Source organism: Corvus moneduloides, chromosome 2 (assembly GCF_009650955.1).
Source record: "Corvus moneduloides isolate bCorMon1 chromosome 2, bCorMon1.pri, whole genome shotgun sequence".
In the NCBI taxonomy this organism is placed as follows: domain Eukaryota; kingdom Metazoa; phylum Chordata; class Aves; order Passeriformes; family Corvidae; genus Corvus; species Corvus moneduloides.
This window is the reverse complement of record NC_045477.1, coordinates 24,342,477-24,361,284: the sequence shown is the minus strand read 5'-3', so window position 1 is coordinate 24,361,284 and position 18,808 is coordinate 24,342,477. Positions and strand designations below refer to the sequence as shown.

Here is an 18,808-nt window from a genome sequence, read left to right as displayed (position 1 = left end):
ATTTTCAAAAATAAAGTTTTCATTGCTCTGATTTTCTTAGATAACCCCCAAAGTTTTACTTTGATCTTCTTCTTTCTACTTCCTTGAAGTTTTTTCATTCATTTTTCCCCAAAGATGTCGTCATAACATCAACTACAGTTTAGGATCATATCAATTGACTTAAAGGCATATTTTTGTAAAAAGCTGTTCAGAGAAAGGGAGGAGGGAGGGTCATGTTGTTCACCTTGTGCTTTAAACCAATGGACAGCCAGACTCTGCCACTGCTTCTGCTCTGACCTCTGCATCATTATTTATAAACTAGATGCACAAGCCTGGCTACACCCCACAAAGACTTAACAGCCTAAAGACCATGCCCTGGAATGGATTCACGTGACAATGCAATAAGGTAGGGCTGGGGTAGACCAGCAGCAAACCCTCAAGATGCGCAACCCTGTGTGTTTGGTGGCTCTTCTGCAGGACCAGGGCCTGATCACACAGCTACTGCACCTGTGATATGTTATTGAGGCTGCCATAACCCATTAGCCACAACTAAGGTCCTGCTGCGTCACCAACTCCGTCTGTATGAAATCCTTGCCTGAAGAGAGTCTGTGAGCTGTTCTGGGCAGATCAAGGCTGAGATGGATTCAGAGGCACAGATGGTGCTTGTGTGCCCACCTAGACATAAAGAACATATCCATGCCCCTCTACCCAATTGTTTGCACCACCTTAAGCACAGAGGGTGATTTGACAGAATAGGAAAACACGTCTTTGCCTTCTTGCATGAGAGAAGTACACACTGGAGCATCTCTCTTACAAGACATGCTGGTTTGGCTGAGGTAGAGTTAATGTTCTTGACAAGGGCTGGTATGGGGCTCTGTTTTGGATTTGTACAGGGAGAACTTTCAGAGTTATGGTGTTTGTCTTCCCAAGGAACTATTACATGTGATAGCACCCTGCTCTCCTGGAGATGGCTGAGCACCTGCCTGCCCATGAGAAATAGTGAAAGAATTCCTTTACTTTGCTGGCACACATGGATTTTCCTTTACCTATTCAGCTGTCTTTATGCCAATCTACAAGTTTTCTAACTTCTGTTCTTCCCATTCTCTCCCCAGTCCTGCTGGTAGGAGCGTGAGCAAGCAGCTGTGTGGTACTTGGTTGCTGGCTGAGGTTAAACCCTGACACGAGGAAAGGTTGAGGCTGCTGGGCCTGTTCAGCATCAAGAAGAGACAACTGAGAGGGGACACCCCATCAGCCTATCTAAAGGGAGGGTGTCAAAAGGACAAAGCCTGGCTCTTCTCAGTGGTGCCAAGCAACAGGACAAGAGCCAATGTGCAGAAACCGATGCACAGGAAGTTCCACTTGATCATAAGGAAGAACTTCTCTACTGTGCAAGTGACCAAGCACTAGAATAGGCTGCCCAGAGAGGTTGTGGACTCATCCTCACTGGAGATATTCCAGAACCATCTGGGTGCAATTCTGTTTATCAGGGATATTGGACCAGATGACCCACTGTGGTCCTTTCCAAACTTTCCTTTCTGTGATCCAACCTTGACAATTTTTTTTCTGGTCCACTAACTAAAATGCTGAACAAACAGCTGCTTGGAGAAGGTGCACTGCAACTCTGATAAGCAAGTACCTGGGAACAGCCACAGTTCTATTGTCATTTACACTGGCATTACTGCACCAAGATTTTCAAACACTCATATAAGTAATGGGCAAATTATAATTTCTGTGCATCTTTAAAAAGTTAGAAACTAAAGCCATTTGCAAAATAGTCAGCAAATGACAAGTTCTCATAGCTCTAATTGCTACTTTTCAAATGGGGGGGGGGGGGGAGGGGATTGTTTATCAGTTTTCCCCAAAACCCTGTTCAGAAGCAGACCAGGACGCCAAATTTCCCTCCTAAAAATTGCCAACATCTTAAAACAGAAATGTGTAAAAGCAATCAGTTCTCTACTGGGCACCAGGGAGCTACATCCTGGAGAGAAGTCCACACTGACAGTGTGAGTACTTCCACACCTATGTTGACATGTGTGATAACTCAGATTTTTCTGCGTCTTTTGTCTTCTGTCCCAGAAAGATTTATTAACTGAGGCAGAGAGCTGAAAGGATGTCTGGAACCAGCTCAAGCCTGGAGCTAGCCTAACTACATTCATATGGCATTGATGGTACTAAGCTCTGTCAAACCTAAGCTGATCTGTGCAGATCCCATGTGGTTTGCCCTTGCACCCAAGCAACCTGTTTTATCTACAGGCTGTTGTTGTCTGGGAATGAATTATTCAGCATTAATTGATTTCTTTTTTTTTTTTCTTTGCCAAAGAGAAAAATCTTTTATTTACTGTTTATCTGAAGTAGTAAATTTTCTTGCCAAGATGTCCTACCAGATATCCACAACTGCTTTAATTCAATGTCATTTTATTCTTGTTCTTTCATTATTTTCTAAGAATAATTAAAAGAATGAGATGTTAATTAAAAAGTCAAAATACTTGGAGGAAAAAATGTTTCTTTTCTGAAAAAATCTAAAGCAGAATTTTTTTTTCTTCAATTTGAGGGAGAGGAGTGGCAATAAAATACTTCCCAAATCACTTAGGTCAAAGAAACTACTCATTTTTGTTGAATGAAGTACACAACCAAAAAATGTTATCCAGCTCCATTTGAAATTTAGCATTTAGAGTGAAAATGCATGTACAACTTCAGCTTTATGCATAGGTGCATGCTTCACCAACAATAAATTGAACAGAACAGGGCACAAAGACACTGCACTAAATTGCATACTGTAGCCTCCAATTTTGTACTTTCCAATATTTATGGGTAGCTGCAGAGTTGTGGGTGCACTCATTTTTCACATGCAAATGGTCATTTGCACATCCAGATATGCCTGAAAAATTAAAGACTTCTTTGAGCACTGATGAAATACAAAACTCCATGTACTGAATAAAAGCATTAAAAGCATCACAGCAAAGGGAAGGAGGAAAGGTAGAAGCATAGGAGACAAAAAAAATATGTAAGAGAATAGCTGAAAGATGAAAATTAGCTGGAGCATCTCCCTGGGTCTGGAATTTTTCCTTCTGCTTCGAATAGTCTCAAAGAGAGACAAGACAACATAACTCAGTTGAAAGTCTGTCCTTGGCTTCTCACATGATCTCTTAAGATGAGGATGAACACATGTGGTTGATTGAGTGAAGACCCTTAAACACATTATACCTTCATATTAATGACAGTTCTGAAAAACAAAACACTTGGAGGAAGCATTTCAAGTGCCCCAGCACACAAGCAGCCACCACCCCATGCTGCAGCCTAGTTTAAGGAAAGGGCAGGGGCCTCCACTCATTTTCAGGGAAGCTACAGATCTATGTCTGCTGGATTTATTTGATCTTGGCACCCGTCTCTTCGCTCATACACCACAGGTAGTGTAGAAGCGGGTGTCAGGCTCCATGAAACAAAGGCACTGGCATCCAAAAGAAGCAGGAAGAACTCCCACTGCAGTTTTGTCAAGGAGAAGTGAAGAACCAGTGGAAATTTGAGGACACTTCCATCCCTGCTTCCTTCTCCAGCTCATTCACAACACACTCCCTCAAAATGTAAACACACACACTGCCAGCCTTAGTTCCTTCCATAGATGACATGACATCAAATTGACAGAGCTGTGACTGTTTGACATCCAAGCTGATAACACAATGGCACTTCTGAGCAACACTCAGACAATAGGCAAGAAATGTGGTGCCCATAAATGGGTGAATTTACAGCTTGCTGCTCAAGAAATAAATAAACCATTACCCACAAAGCATAGTTTCTCTTTGAAGTACGTCACCTGTCACTAAAGGTTAAATAACTGTCGACTGCTCATGCGAGGCTGGCAGGGGTTGGTTGTAGCCTTGCCACTTCTTTTAGCTCTAATGGGGACTGTGCAGTTATAACCCTCCCGCTTTAAGGAACACAACATAAGTGACTGTCAGCAGTGGGAAATGGATCACCTACTACATGCCTGTTATCGGAGCATTGTTATGATTTTATGGAGGAAACAGGTCAAAATACAGTGGGCAGCAATCAGCATGAAATAATGGGCCAACTGCTGTGACTGACAGAACAAAACGCAAGAGACACGGGCTTCAGATTTGGGAGCCAACTCATAGGAAAAGCAAAGGGCTCTTCTCTCCAAGGTAGGGTCATGCCATTAGTCTGTTCCTGTGGCTCTCTGTTCATGAACCGGGACAACCACTCGTCACTTTGGTGCCCAGGATATCTCAGGGAACTAGGAAGGAAGGTTCATAGCTCAGGCAACCTGGTATAGGGAGCAGGGGCAGGTGAATGTAAGCATGAAGAGCACTAGAGAGACCACCAGTGAAGATTCAAACCCTTGGCCACTCAAGGAGATGGTATTTTGTCCTTTTTTCTCCAGATAGTAAAAAACCTGACCCTAAAGTTTCACATGAAGTCACTTTTCTCCCTCCCTGCTAGCTCTGGAAATAAAAGATCAGCTTAAACCCCTGAACCACACACAGGAGATGACAGTAAGGCAGGGGCTTACTGATGGAATGGTAGTCATCAGAAAACACACCAGACATCCAGATAGTGAGCTAAAAAAGTACATGCTTCTAGAAATAAGGCTTCATGTGAACTTGGTAGACTACCATTTCGCACAGAGTCTCATGAGGACATGGAAGTGGGCAGCAATCACTTTTTAAGTCCCTCAGGCATTAGTGAGAAGTGATGGTAGCCTTGTCAGACAGGTGATGCTGCTTGCCTTCTCCCTTCTAGAGGAACAAAATGTGGATTTTCAAATAAGATATTTTTACTTAATAAAAGATTGTTTTATACTTGATATGAGCAGAGATCTGTGCCTAGACAACCACACAAATCCCATGAGGCATGAGTACACATGTCCTGTAGAAGTTCCCTTGCCCTGTAGTTGGCTCACAGGGCTCAGTCACCTGCCTCCCCAAAATTATCCCTGGAAATAAAAGACGTCAGGAGGAGTTACAGCCTCATCTCTCAGCTGGATATTCATTAGTCCTAAAAACATGACAAAGTGCTCCATTACTGATTTTCTGTAATACCTGTGATATTACCCTCTCTGGCTGAGAAATAATCACAAATTATTTTTCTGCCAAAGCTCAACACCATTCCCATTTGTGTCTCAGCAAGAGCTCCCTTCCCTCTCTGAAGGATGGGTGCACATCCCAGAGAATTACTGGCCATTCTTCATTTCCACTTGAGAGGGAGTTACTGGAGTTGAGGGTCTAACCTACAGATAACTACAGATTGTTAACTAAGCGCCAAGAATATTGAAAAACAGTGCTCCTTTTCAAAATTCTTCACTCAGCTGTTTTTCAAATTCAAAATGTCCGTATGGCTAATCAGCACAAAGGGCTTGCTGTGAGAATAAAAGGATTGCCAGCATCCCAGAAGCAGACAGATATTCAGTAAGAGAAACAGCACTGATATCTAAAAACTCCTGAATCCATTTGCCTCTCAAAACTGTATCATCTTCTCTACTCCACCAAAACTGGAAGTAGTAAAGCTGTATTCCTGATTATAACAGGGGAAGGAAAGGAGAATTTGTTCCAGTTTGCAAAAAACCCATTTGCATGTTGCATTTCAAGTTTCACACTGGTTCTGAAAACTCCATGCCTGCTCACAGCCCTGTGCCATTCCCCATTCATCTAGGTTTAATTAAGTTGAAAAAAAGCTTCAAGGAAGAGGAGCATGATGCAAAAGGAAGCATAGGTTGTACAAATGCTATCTATACCTTTTCTTACCAGGTAAAGCCAGCCTTTGTCCTTAGGGTGGGTTTTCAACATACTAAGAGCCTGGCAGCAAGCACTGCAGACAAATGTTGTCACGCAATTTTGCTACCTCTCCATCCCCTATTTTATCTACGAATATTCCTAGCTGTAGACAGCTGCAGTGTGGCACTACAAAGAGGAGCACTGTGCATCTCAGAAGTCTCCTGTTCTAAACAGGAAGATTGGTAGTTAATGTACCTTCCCCCATGGAGCCATCTATGAAGCTCTCACAGTACCCAATAGAGGATCTGCCAGGAGAGGAGACTCACAGACCAATTCTTTGTCTTAAAACCTTTATCAAAGCTTGTAGTGCTCTCAAGTTCAGACAAATTTGGGCAGGATCTAAGTCATTTGCCCTTAAAGAGGAAAAATAATAAATTATTCAAGCCACAGAGATCACCCAAATGCAGAGTTACAGGAATATTCTGTTCTCTATCAAATTTCATGGGCCAGTGGATGTGGCAGCACAAAAGTGTGCATCTCAATGCAACAAGCTGTATTCTCAAAGACATTTAATCCCTTCCTTCACAAACTCTTCCAGTACCACCCAGCTAGATAGAAACATGCATGCAAGTATTTGGCACCTTTCCTCTCACTTGACAGCCAAGAGACAATCCAGAGGCCAGTTTCCCCAGTGCCCTGACAACCCTACAGGGATGGGATATTCATTTCCATTCCCATGCCAATGACAAGCAAGTTATAAATTGTGTTCAATCCTACCATCCCTTGTTTATCTACCATGACAGTCTTCTCTGGCTCTAGTGTGGCTAGGAGCCCAGAGGGCATGCATGACCTTTTTCAAGCTGTTCTAAGTTGTCATAAGCTCTTCTGCCCCCATTTTTATTTTCCATCATTTTATTCATGCCCTGCCCTTCTCCCTCTATCACTCCAACATTTCTTTATTGCAGTCCTCCTGGAACGTTATCTTCTCCTGTCTCTCTGTCCATGAATTACAGCCTCTCTTTCCTCTCTTTTCCTCTTCTTGTTTGCTGTGATGGCATTTCTTATACTTCTGTCCTCCATTTGCTGAGCAGGACAAGCTTTTGCCCAGACATTTCATTAACCCACACCTCCTCTGACTTGCTGCAGTGCTGAAAACAGATGAAAACTGGGCTCTCCTCACTACGTCCTTTCTCTGTGCTTTCATTTTTCTTTGCTCCCTCACACTTTTTAACTCTTCCAGTCTCTCTTTCCCCTTTCTCTCTTCAGGCACATCATTCTACCTGGCCCTCTTTTGATCTGCTGTCAGTTTCTGAGCTCCCTGTTTTACTCATCTTCTAATCTCCCATCAGCACTCTCTGAAAATTAAGGTCAGAGATTAGTCTTTTGCAGCTGCCCCATTACTGAGTCAAACCAAACGTCACTTGCATCAGAAATTTTCTTTCAGGGCCACCTGGCAGGGCAAACTAAGACATCCTGTGTTTCTTGCCAATGATCAAGTTTCTGAACCAGTAGAGAGACAGAATCATTTATAGAGCCAGCTTATGGGGATGTCATTGAGATGATAGCTCAACACTTCAGAGTCAGCCCCACCAATATTCCAGGTGGAAACAAATGAAAAATGTGGGGAAAACTGGAGTCATGACAAATACTTTAGCTGGGATTTGGTTTCAAACAAGATTTGGCCAATTTTCCCTCTTAAACAGACAAAAGAAAGGAATGTCAAAATCTTTGATCTTCTGAAATATAGGAAGCTGTATTTATGGCAAACATGAAAGTCATCTGATTCTTTGACTTCCTAGTGTCAGAGCTGTTAACTTTACACAATAGTCAGGCAACTCACCAGTGAGACTGCCAAGATTCACAGGTTTGTAGTTTCTCTCAATCCACAGTAAGACAGAAGAATGGACTAATGCAAGGCTCAGGGAAGTTTGGGATTGCATTATCTCTGATAACCCTCACTGTACAGCTAGAAGGACCATTTTTCAAGTAATAATGTGCAGATGACAAGACATAAAAAAAACCCATCACAAGAAAGATAATGACTGATTCCACAGGAAGGTGGTGTTGGTACTGAAAGGAGGCAGTTCCACTTTCACCCAAGAAACACCAACACCAAGCACAAGATACAGGAGGGCTAGGGAGCCTATTGCAGCTACTTGATTTGAGGAGACACTGGGACACTGTAGGCAGTCATGACAGATGCAAATCTGGGACGTGTGGATGAAGAGAGGACACTTCCTCTTGCTGCAGAGATGTAATTTCTATCATGTTCTGTATAGGATGGAGATAGTGAGCTTGATGGATGTAATTTCCAGAACAGGGACAGGACTATAAATTAACAACCTTAAAGCATGGGCAACAGAACTGGCTCAAGCCCAGCTTCTTAAAAAATCTGTTTGGTCCTGGATAAAAGTATTGACTGAAGCTTTCACCAAGGCTGGGTCTTCTGCAAGAACTGTAGCACCCAAAACAACAGAGCTCACTTTGCAGCTTCTCTGTGGCATTGTTTCAAATAGCTATCTCCTTGGATATTTCCTTAAAATAGGGGGAAAAAACTTCTTAGTCACCTAATTTTGACACTTCCAGTTGAAAACAGCTAATGCGTTCAAATAGTGAAGGAGGCAAACAAACAGGAATGGATGCATGAAAAAATGGCTTCCTAAGTTTTCTTTTGTTAAGGATCTAAAAGGAACAGTGTCAAAAATAAAATGTATGGAAGTCTAGGTATTGCACTAAATTGAGAGGCTGCTCAGAATTCCTAGCAAAAGAATAGGATCGTAACTCAACAGGCATTTCTGAAGGCAAAAACCCAGAGAAATGACAAAAAGGGAAATCAATGGGATATTGTATTACCTGGCTATAAAGTATTCAAGAAGGATAGATCGGGGCTAAGTTTGCTTCTAGAAAAGCTCCAATAACTTCAGTAGAGTTATGGCACTAAAGACACCAGTCCTCTGAGGCAGAGACTATTGGTGTAGCAGCAGACAGCTCCCACAGTATCCAGTGACTTGACATCACTGCAGGCACAGAGCCTTAGTTTACCATGTCTTGACAAAAATACCACACTGTAAACATATTTTCAAGTTACAATACCCCACTTTGTCTGCAACAAAAGGTGTTTATTCCACAATGAAGGCAATCAAAGGGGAAGAGAAGTCTAATGTAACAGCTACCTGATCAGCAAGATTGAAGTTAACAATTTTAGATTAAGTGCTTCTTGAAACTGCCAGTTCTGGGGTACAAGGAGAATTGAAAAACATTTTTTCATTAATTCAGACAATTTAAAATAAAGGCAATTATTGATGAACTAGTGTATACCAGGGACCAGAATATCACCCAGTTCACGTTTTTAAAACAGCAATCAGAACAAAATCTAGGAGTCTTTTAGATGCACGAGGTACTATCACTTAATCAGAAATCAGCAAGACAGTAAACACCAAACATCCCATTATGCCTGAAGCGCAGCACAGTATGTGATAACTTGAGAGAATTTTTTCCTGTATGTACTAACAATTTGGAAAAACAAGTAATAAGGTGAAAAAAGTTTCACAAGTAGAAAAACTTATCTATCTTAAACTATAGAACAAGACAACTCTTCTAAGGTCTCTGATCAAGCTGGGTATGCCTACAGCATGGTAACACAGAGCAGAAAACTCAGTTTGAACTGCCCCACCTATATCTGCAGCCAGTATTAACTGTGACCCCTCAGGGAAGAGACCCGGGGACAGCTCAATGACAGCCTGATCAATATGCACAGGCAGTAGGAAAGGGTGAGGGGAAGCAAAGAAAATGCATGGTTGACGAATGTACCCAAGTACATTCTGGTACTGCCATATAAATTAGGGGTATGCTCTCATTTACAATGCTACATTCAGCTCCCGCCAACAATCCCCATCCCCCCCTGTGGCACCATACAGCTAAACCATCAGGGATAGAAACAACAGACAAATATGATTACTGCCTGCATGAGGCCACAGATGCTTCCAAGGACAAAGTTAACTTTCATTAAAGTGGGGCAGATGCCTTTGCTATGGAAGATGACTTAGGGACTTCCTAAGGGCTTGTCTTCAAAGGCAAGCTGGATCCTGAGTCATAACATCCCTAAAAAAGTACTAAGTTCCAACTCAAAGATGATGCAATAAGGAAGCCAAGTGATTTCAGCATTCATTACGAGGGCTTCAAACACTAGTGATCCACTGATACAAAATCTGCACTGACCCAGAAAACTACTCTGGTGCAGCATGTCTCTGCAGATCTTAATTCCTATTTGAGACCCCAAGCACACCTTCATATGAACCAGCCACGTGAGAGATGGCTTCTTCCTGGTTCAGATAAACAGTTTGTGAAGGATGGGGGCAAGTACTGGCAGTTGACTGGGTGGGAGGTGCCAGTGTATTTTTCAAACACACTGGCCAAGGTACACTGCTGGCATCTGCTTTGGCAAAGACAGAGGCTCACAGTTTCATACACCAGAACCAGAGCATCAAAAGCCTGCCCAAGGGCCACTATCCTTGAGCCTTGCTTGCCAGTTCATCATTCAAATGAGCCTGAACACACCATGAAATAAAGCTCTTCCTGTTCTTCAGATGTACAAAGTTACTCCTCTCCACTTGCCTCTGTAAGTTCAGAAAGGAGGAGATGAAAGCATCTTCCTTGGGACTGAAAATGATCTTTTGTCTTCCCAGGTGTGACACTTGCTTTCAGCACTACCACATCGTCCTTTTGCTTAGTGACATCCTCAGAAGCCAGTCTGCCACCATTAAAGAAATTTCCACAGCAGTAAATAGTGAAGAACATTGAATAGTCCTTACAATTTCTGGAATCTTGTGCCACACCCATTACTGCACTCTAATTATCCAATTCAGAAGCAGGAAAAACACGTAGCGTATTGTGTCCAGCCAGATCTCGTATGTCACTCTAACCAAGTTGTTCACAAACTAGTAAGACCAAAATTATTCACAGAATTTCTTTCAATAATTCCAAATAGCCAATCAATTGAGAGAGTGCAAGAAATGATGATGATCTGCTTACCAGCAATTCCGAAACATGAACAGAAAGCTGAATTTGCCACACTTCTAAAAGTTGTTTGAATCTTCACCATGACAAGAATGTGAATTTGACTGAGCACTGCAGACTACCTTTGAAGCTGAGTGAATAACAACAGGCTCAAATATGGTTAAATTTAAATAAGACAGAATGTTTTCAAAGCTGTCATGATTTTTTTCCTCTCTCCATTACCTATGAATTGTTTACCCAATACTCCATGCATGTTATCACTGCTGACAACATAGTCAAATGCATGATACCAAAAAAGAAAATGGCTTGTTCAAGACAGACTGTGATTGCACACAACTTAAAAACGTTGAGTTTACTTTCTCTTCTTCCTCTGACAAATCCACTGACCTGTGAATTTCTTCAACTCTTTTTTTGTAAGCCTTTGAAGTTTTTGGCTTTCCATTTTTGTCTAATATTTTCAAGTCATTTTTAAAAATACAGTATTTTCAAGAGAGGATACTGAATATGCATTGAAGCCTTCAGGGTTTTTTTGGGGGCTCTTATACTAGATGAGCATCTAAAAGTTCTGGGAAACTTTTAATTTTATGCACTCTTTTCACTAGTTTGTCAGGAATCTGTTCACAGTATTTATCCCCACCTCTTATTCACTTCTGAAAAAAAGAGAAAACTTTATTTCTGCAGGTACTGCTTTTACTGGCAGGATATCCAAGGGAAAATGTTAATAAAATGCTGTTCCTCTTTTTCTGGGGTACGAGACAGACAAACAGAAGTTCATGACAAAGCCCTGTGATGACTAATTCCTTTTGTTGCAATAAATGCTGACAGTTCTCCACCCCCACACAGGCACATACTTGATTTCATTAGTTACTTCTCAGATGTATGTTCTAACTGAGTATTTCAGAAGAGATGCATGTCTTGGTTGAAAGGCCGTATGGGAGAAGGCAGAGTACTTCAGTGGCCACACACAGCGGGGACAGAGTACATGATACCATGACTGTTCCAAATGCAATTTCATTGCCACTAGTTACTTAGTCAGCTCCTACTGACTACTACAAAATGCATGGATACCACTTGTCAATGCCCCTTTCCTCTTCATGTACATACTCAAACCCAGACTATGACAGTGCATTCCCCATTTTATCAGCAAGTGTCTCCCATGGAGGTACAAACCCATCTTGCACATCAAAATGCACACCTCACAAATCATAGCATAATGCTCATTCTAAGCTAGTGATTAAAACACAGCCCACTATCCTAAGTGGATATGCAAATTTTATAGATGACCAGGTCATTTGAGATTTGTCTCCTCTATCTCCGCTCTCATATTTGTCAAAGTCTGCCTTGAAACAAGTAAAAGGGATCTCATCTTTAAAGAATAAGGGCTCATCACCTTCTGACAATTAAGCTTCTTGAAAGGGGTCTCAAGGTGGGCAAGCAGCCTCGTGAAATGGCCCATAATCACCAACCACCACAAAAAACCTTGCCTATATTATATGAAACATGAAACAGCTGGAGATACAAGGAATGCAACTAGGAATTCAACCCATAAAGCCTTCTTTGTGCAACTGAGAAGCCTCAGAAGTGCTTTGAGAGACTTGAAGGAAGAAAAATTATTTTAACAAAAGAACAGAAAAAAAAAAGAGAACTTGAAAGAGAACAGAAGTTCTGAAGCATGTGGGGGTGGGACAAGTCTTCAGTGTTAGGAACACCAAAGAGATCTCTAACTCAAAGCTACCAGAATAGCTTAAACCAGCTGAGGTGGCTGTGGCTTGATATTCTTACTTCAGCAGTGACTGTAGTTTGTTGCCCAGGGGACTACAGTGCAGATCTAACTGGACTGTGGTTTAATTGGCAGAGGACCTAAAGGATGGCTGCTCCCTGTATCCCAACAAGAAGTACTTCAGCTTCCAGGAGGCTACATAGTTGTTCTTTCATGCCATAGCTTGCTGACAAGGAAACCACATCCTACTGCTTGTGATTAGCCTGAGCACAGCAAAGGGATGCAGAGAGAAGGAAGAGGGCCCATGTTTGCTATGCATGAGCTGCCCCCCTCTGCCGGCAGAGCAGCTCCCAGATGACCACCGTGGGGCTGAGATGAGAAAGAGGCCAGCAGTCCCTCCACCATGACAGCACCACAGCTTGAAATTCCAATTTCCTCATACTCCCCTGGGGTAGTTTATGAGCCATTTTGGTTAGTGAACGTTGGCTCCTAAAATTAATGAGCGTGTCTGTTTTCAACATACGGTCAATTGCTGATTGTTCTGATGTGGTGAGCTAGGCTGATGAATACATACCACCCACAGATAAAGAAAGAGCTGGGCTTTCCTGCTGCGCGCCGAGGAAAGGGAAGAGGAAAAAGAAATAACAGCAAAAAAAACCAAATAAGCCAAGTGACAAAGGCACATCAGGGCAACCACACCCAAAAATGCACTTGGGGACCAGTGCCTATGAAAAGACGTATTCTGCTGCAGCTAGGGTTTTACTGAACACTTATATCTGGTTTTTTGGTTTTGTTTTTTTGTGTAGCCAACAACCAACCTGAGGTCCTATAGCCCCAGCCTTAACTGAATGTCAAAGTACAGTCATGAAAAGGGATCTATCTCCTCCTCACTCCACTCACTCACTGGAATAGGTAACAACATCAAATTCTCACACATTGCTCAACTTGCCCTCTCCTACAGTAGCCCCTGGCATCTGCTTATGCCAATGAATTCCCCAGGGAGGTGCTCAGCACAGGTGGAGGCATGCATGCAAATGGCCATTTCACAGTGACCACATGTACTACCTGCACAATCACATTGGAAAGCAGGTAAGCTAGCCAACTCAAAATGTCAAGTAATAAAAGTTCTGATTTAGAATAAAATAAAAAGGCCAAACGCCCCTTGCCAGTCATAAGACAGGCCACCCACCAGTAAATTAAAAATTTTATGCCACTGTATACATCACATGTACACGTGTTCACCTCATGAAAAATACATGAGGATCTAAGCAGCAGTAACAGTGTTTATGAGCCCATCACCTGGACAGACATTCCCTTTATGGTTCTAATGAAATAACACAGAAAGACAGATATACCCAGAGTCCATAACCTTCTCAAAAGAAAAAAAACTAATCTGTATTCCTGAATCTCCTAACCCAAAGCCTTGATGTCCCAAAATGAAAAGAAAATGGATTTCACCAGAACCAACATACTAGAGAGCCTCCTTCACTGAAAATAAAAGCGTCTGCCAACCTTGTTACACTTCTGTCATGTACAGATCGGGCTGGGCTCACAGGAGTGAGAGGATGAACTGGAACTGGGAGCAGGAGGTAGCTGGTAAAAGAGGAGGGGAGGGAAAGCAGATAGCACGTGAGGGTGGTGGAGTAGGGGAGAAACAGAAGAGATGGAAAAGCTGAGAGCAAGACAGAAAGTTAAAGGGAGGTTAGGGATCGATTGCGGGGTCTGTATTAACTCAGTTACAGGGCCCTGACTGTCTCTAAATGGACTGAGCTCTGCTCTCATGGTTTATGATACCAGCAGAACCACTTGATTGAATTACAGTTCTTCAATTGATCGCTCCATATCAGTAATATGACTTCTCTACTCACCAGCCAGTTCCTCTTACAAAGGGAAGCTTTGATGGCAAGGAATGCCTTCCTGACATTTTTTATCTGGCGCAAATCAGTGTAAGAGTTGAATTGCTTTCGTTGACATTTCACAGGGAGAGCAACACAGCAGGTACCACTGCCACTCCTTGATAGCAGTGAAAAGGCAGAAAAGAAGGGACAAACACACTTGGATATACAATGTGCAACCCTTTGAACTAGGCAGAAATGAAGGCTATTTCCAGATAAAACATGCCTGCATCCTCACACCTTACATCCATTCTTTTCAAGCTGTCCCGCTCATATCCACCTTTACTGAGCAAGCACTGATGCTGCCAAAAGCTGCTGCCCTTTTGCATTTGACTCAGGGTCAGAGACATGCTGGCCTTGTGATTTGGTAAGGACAGAACAGAGTGCATCTTTGAAAAGCGTAGGAAACCATCCCAGGCAGGACCCCACTGTAAAAACAAAGGTAAAAGATGGACACAGGGGTGGTAAAGTGCACAGAAAGAAAAAGAACATTTTGAGCAGTTTAACACTGGTCTGGATGAAATGTCAATCTAAATCAATCAAAAAAAAAAAAAAACAATTAAACCTTATACTCATTCTCAAACAGGAATCAAATTCGAACTGTTGCTTTGATGAGTTTTAAGATCAAAGATAAATATTTAACTTTCTTGCATTTCTGCCTAGAATACTTGTTGCCTTACTTTTGAGTATTCAGCTTTGGGGCTTTTCTTTTCAAAGAACCACAATAGGAGAAAATTTCAGAAGAGATTTGAAAAGAAAAAAAAAAAAATCTGTCAACTCTGCCCACATTTATAGGGAACTCAACTTCTTTCCAGAGGAGAGGATCAAAGCACAGAGAAAGATATTAAATAGTCATGTATCAACACTGCAAATGCAGAATCAAACAAAATAGAGACTGCTTTACCTGCATCAAGGACTTCAAACTGTCTGAAGTCAGCATCTCTGAATTCACAGAGTAGGGAGAAGGTGAGAAGTGTACTAAACATCAGCAATTCTTCACCTTACACAATGACCCCTAATGGTTACCAGGTTGCAGAAGCTGGAACAATCCCACCATTTTTTTCTGATTTAATCTAAGCCAAGCTAACCTTAGGCCATTTTCAACTTCTTTTGGCCCATTACCTTCCCATCCTTCCAAGTTGAATAGACATGACTTGTTAATCAGGCTGGAACACTGACCTTGCTGTATCTGTCTCCATTCCTAATAGCTGAAAAGTGGGCAGACAGAAAGATTACCTCAAAAAAATCCCTGATGCTTATAATGACAATTCACAAAACCAGGGTCAAATCTTGAACAATGCCATGTATCAGAGGGCAGTTCAGGCACAGGGCGCTTCTTTAGACTTGGATCTGTAGCAAAGCTACTGTACCCTGAGGCAAATACATCATTTCACTAGAAGTCAGCAGCACCTCGAGGAAGCAACACACACACAGAGCTAATATATTTCTAACTTCAGTAACTATCTCTTTTTTGGAACTGCCAAGACAAGTGATGCATCGATTTTCCTACAGCTCACCCTGCATGATTGGTATCAAGGCTGTGTAGGCGTCTGGTGAAGTGTTCACAAATTTCTCTGAAAAAGTAAAGACAAAGAAATCCACAACAATTCAAGATGCCAAGACCAGTACAAAAACTTCTCCTTCAGGCAGGCTCACGCTATGCAGCCAGAATTGAAACTGAGACATTACTGAAATCTCATCTGAAGACCTTTAAAGAAAGCATCTGCAATATCATCTGCATGTACTTAGAAAGTAACCTTTGCCAAGGTAGCAACAGCAGGGCAAGGCAAATTTGCATTTTAGAACTAGGTAGAGAAGCAGGCTGCAGAGATATGATGAAAAGGGAAAAGACGTCTATAGGTGGCCATTGGGATCCTTGCTGCAGCATGGGACAAATGTCACTTGGGAGGCTCATCAATGACTGACATTTTCCATCAAAGCTTTAGTCCTCAACTGCCTTGGTTTGGCTGAACAATTGCTATCACTTCCTGCCTTCCGTGCCACATCAGTGTTTTGCTCACTTAAAAACTTACACATACCTGAGACATACCTCTGAAAATATAGGCAAGAAACACAGGTGTCCCACCACAGGCTGACCACCATTGGATCCTGTTCCAATAGCTACCCCATTCTCCCTTCTCTTCGCCAGGGACACCTGCCTCTCATTTACAGAGTGAGCTGCCCAAAGGAAAACCCACAAATTCAGAAACTGCCACCCATATATATTAACTAACTCATCTCCCAGAGGTACAGCTACTCGTTATAAGGCATTTGGAAAATGCCAGTTTCACTGGAAAAAATCCGGGCCCAGGGGGAACTGCTTACAACCACCACAACCATACAGATTGTACATGCAGAACTCAAGTCCTTTATCTTCTAAATCAAGAGCTGTTTCTTCTACCTCACCAGCACAGCCTCCCAGCACATTCCTTCTCCCCTCCCATGCTAAGATGTAGCAGTTTTATAGTGGGTGCAGATGCAGATTTTTTTTTTGCATATAAAGTTTATCATCTAATCACTCACAGAATAAAGTGCCAAGCAACATTTGAGTAATCAGACTGAATGCATAAATATCCTGTAGTTACACAGTTGTTACAGCATATCATTTCTTAGTTAGTTTTCTGCTTTTACAGCTATTATCAGTAGTGACTTCACTCCCCTCCTAAACATTAAATGATCTCTTCAGAAATGATCTCAGGTGGGGAAGGAAGAGGGAAAGATGGTACATCCCACTGCAGACACCAGCAGGCACAAATGAAGGTGATGAGCAACCATTACTTCCCCTGGACCCTTTGGGAGGCGAATTTCCCACAACCTGCTCGTGACCTCAAAGACACAGGTCCCAACCTCTGGTACTCCCACCCATGGCCTTCTACCTTTTACACTGTGGAAGGTGTCACACATTAACAACAGGTCCCACAGCCAGCACGTGTGCTCCTCTCTGCAGTGCAACAACCCTCTGCAGAAGCCCCCTTTTGAAGTCTTGCTCCCCTGGCATGGGTCCCATTTACAACATTTATGAGTCTTGCCACTGGTAGGGCAAAGTTGCTGCCTTTGGTGAGGTCTGGTGCTGTCCTCAGTTTCTGCACACAGCAGCTCAGGGTGTTACAGCACACCTGTAAAATTATGCCCTTTCTCACAAAAAATACAACTAGTCTAAGCCTATGCATGAATAAATAGCAAAGAATATTTCCCTATCAAATGCCACTATTTTAATATCTACTTCCTTTTTCCAATTTTGATGGAAATCCAGAAGTTGGACTTGTATAAAAGGGAACATTTTGAAAACTTTGAATCAGCGCAATAAATTATTTAACACTTTCATAAATTGAAGTTAAGTGCTTACACCTTCTTGAATCAAGCATTTTGCTTTCAATTCTTGAACCAGTTTCCTCTTCCTATCCCAAAACAGCCATGCTCCAAGAAGGTACTGTTTATTCAAGGGCAAGTTAAGTTTATTTCACTTTCTCATTGTTTTCTATATGCAAGACTGACTGGCTCCAGATTGTGTTCCCTGACGTACCATAGTTATTTAACCACCAATGCACCATCATTTCAACCAGAAAAAAAATCACAGTGTGTCTTGGGAAACAAGATCCAGGAATCCTGCCTGCTTTTTAGGAGTGGGGGCAACAAGAACACATTTTCAATGGAATTTTACTAGCCAGCTCAATCAGTAATTCCAAATGAAGATAAATACAAACATCTATTATCAAGGAACAATCCCTTGTACATGAGAAGTATATTGACAACAGTTCCTTGACCAGTTAATATAAATTTAGCAGAGCAAGATAACAACTGGGACCCCAGACACATTATTGGGGTGGTGCTCACACTGAAGCGAACAGAAATGCTCTAAACATTTCTATATTTCAGAGACATCTGGCTCATTTCTAACAGGGCATGTACTTCCAATAATCTGATGGTTTAGAGATCATTCATACTCCAGTTGCTATCTAGGATATCAGCCTCATAAACGCATACTCTGAATCAGATTTTTGCTTGGTAAAGACCCTGTTAAGTTCATCCTGTTTTCCCTGGCATTTGAAATACCAATTAAGGGACAGATAAATGAGAAAATGGGCTAGAATTATGCAGGAATGGCCTGAAGTTGTGTCACGGGAAGTTGAGGTTGGATATTAGAAAAAGATTCTTCACCCAGAGGGTGGTTGAGCACTGGAACAGGCTTCACAGGGAAGTGGTCACAGCACCAAGCCTGACAGAGTTCAGGAAGCATTTGGACAACACTCTTGTGCACATGGTGTGACTCTTTGGACATCTTCAGGTTTCCAATACTGAGAAACAAGCAAATCACACGGAGTAACGAACCAGCAAGGTGGCAGCTTTGCAATGTCCAACATTAGAACCCCTTTCTAGTAATCTCTCAGATGAAGGCACACCTGGCATATCTAGAAGCTCTAGCAAGAGGCCCTGAAACAGCTATTAGCATCTGGCACCTACCACTGCAA

The 18,808-nt window shown here is 42.1% G+C and overlaps 1 protein-coding gene across 1 annotated transcript in view; it reads right to left on the bottom strand.

The window, feature by feature from the left end:
- Positions 1-18,808, bottom strand: part of LSAMP (limbic system associated membrane protein) — a 1,003,861-nt gene that overhangs the window by 703,284 nt on the left and 281,769 nt on the right. The window lies entirely within an intron of this gene.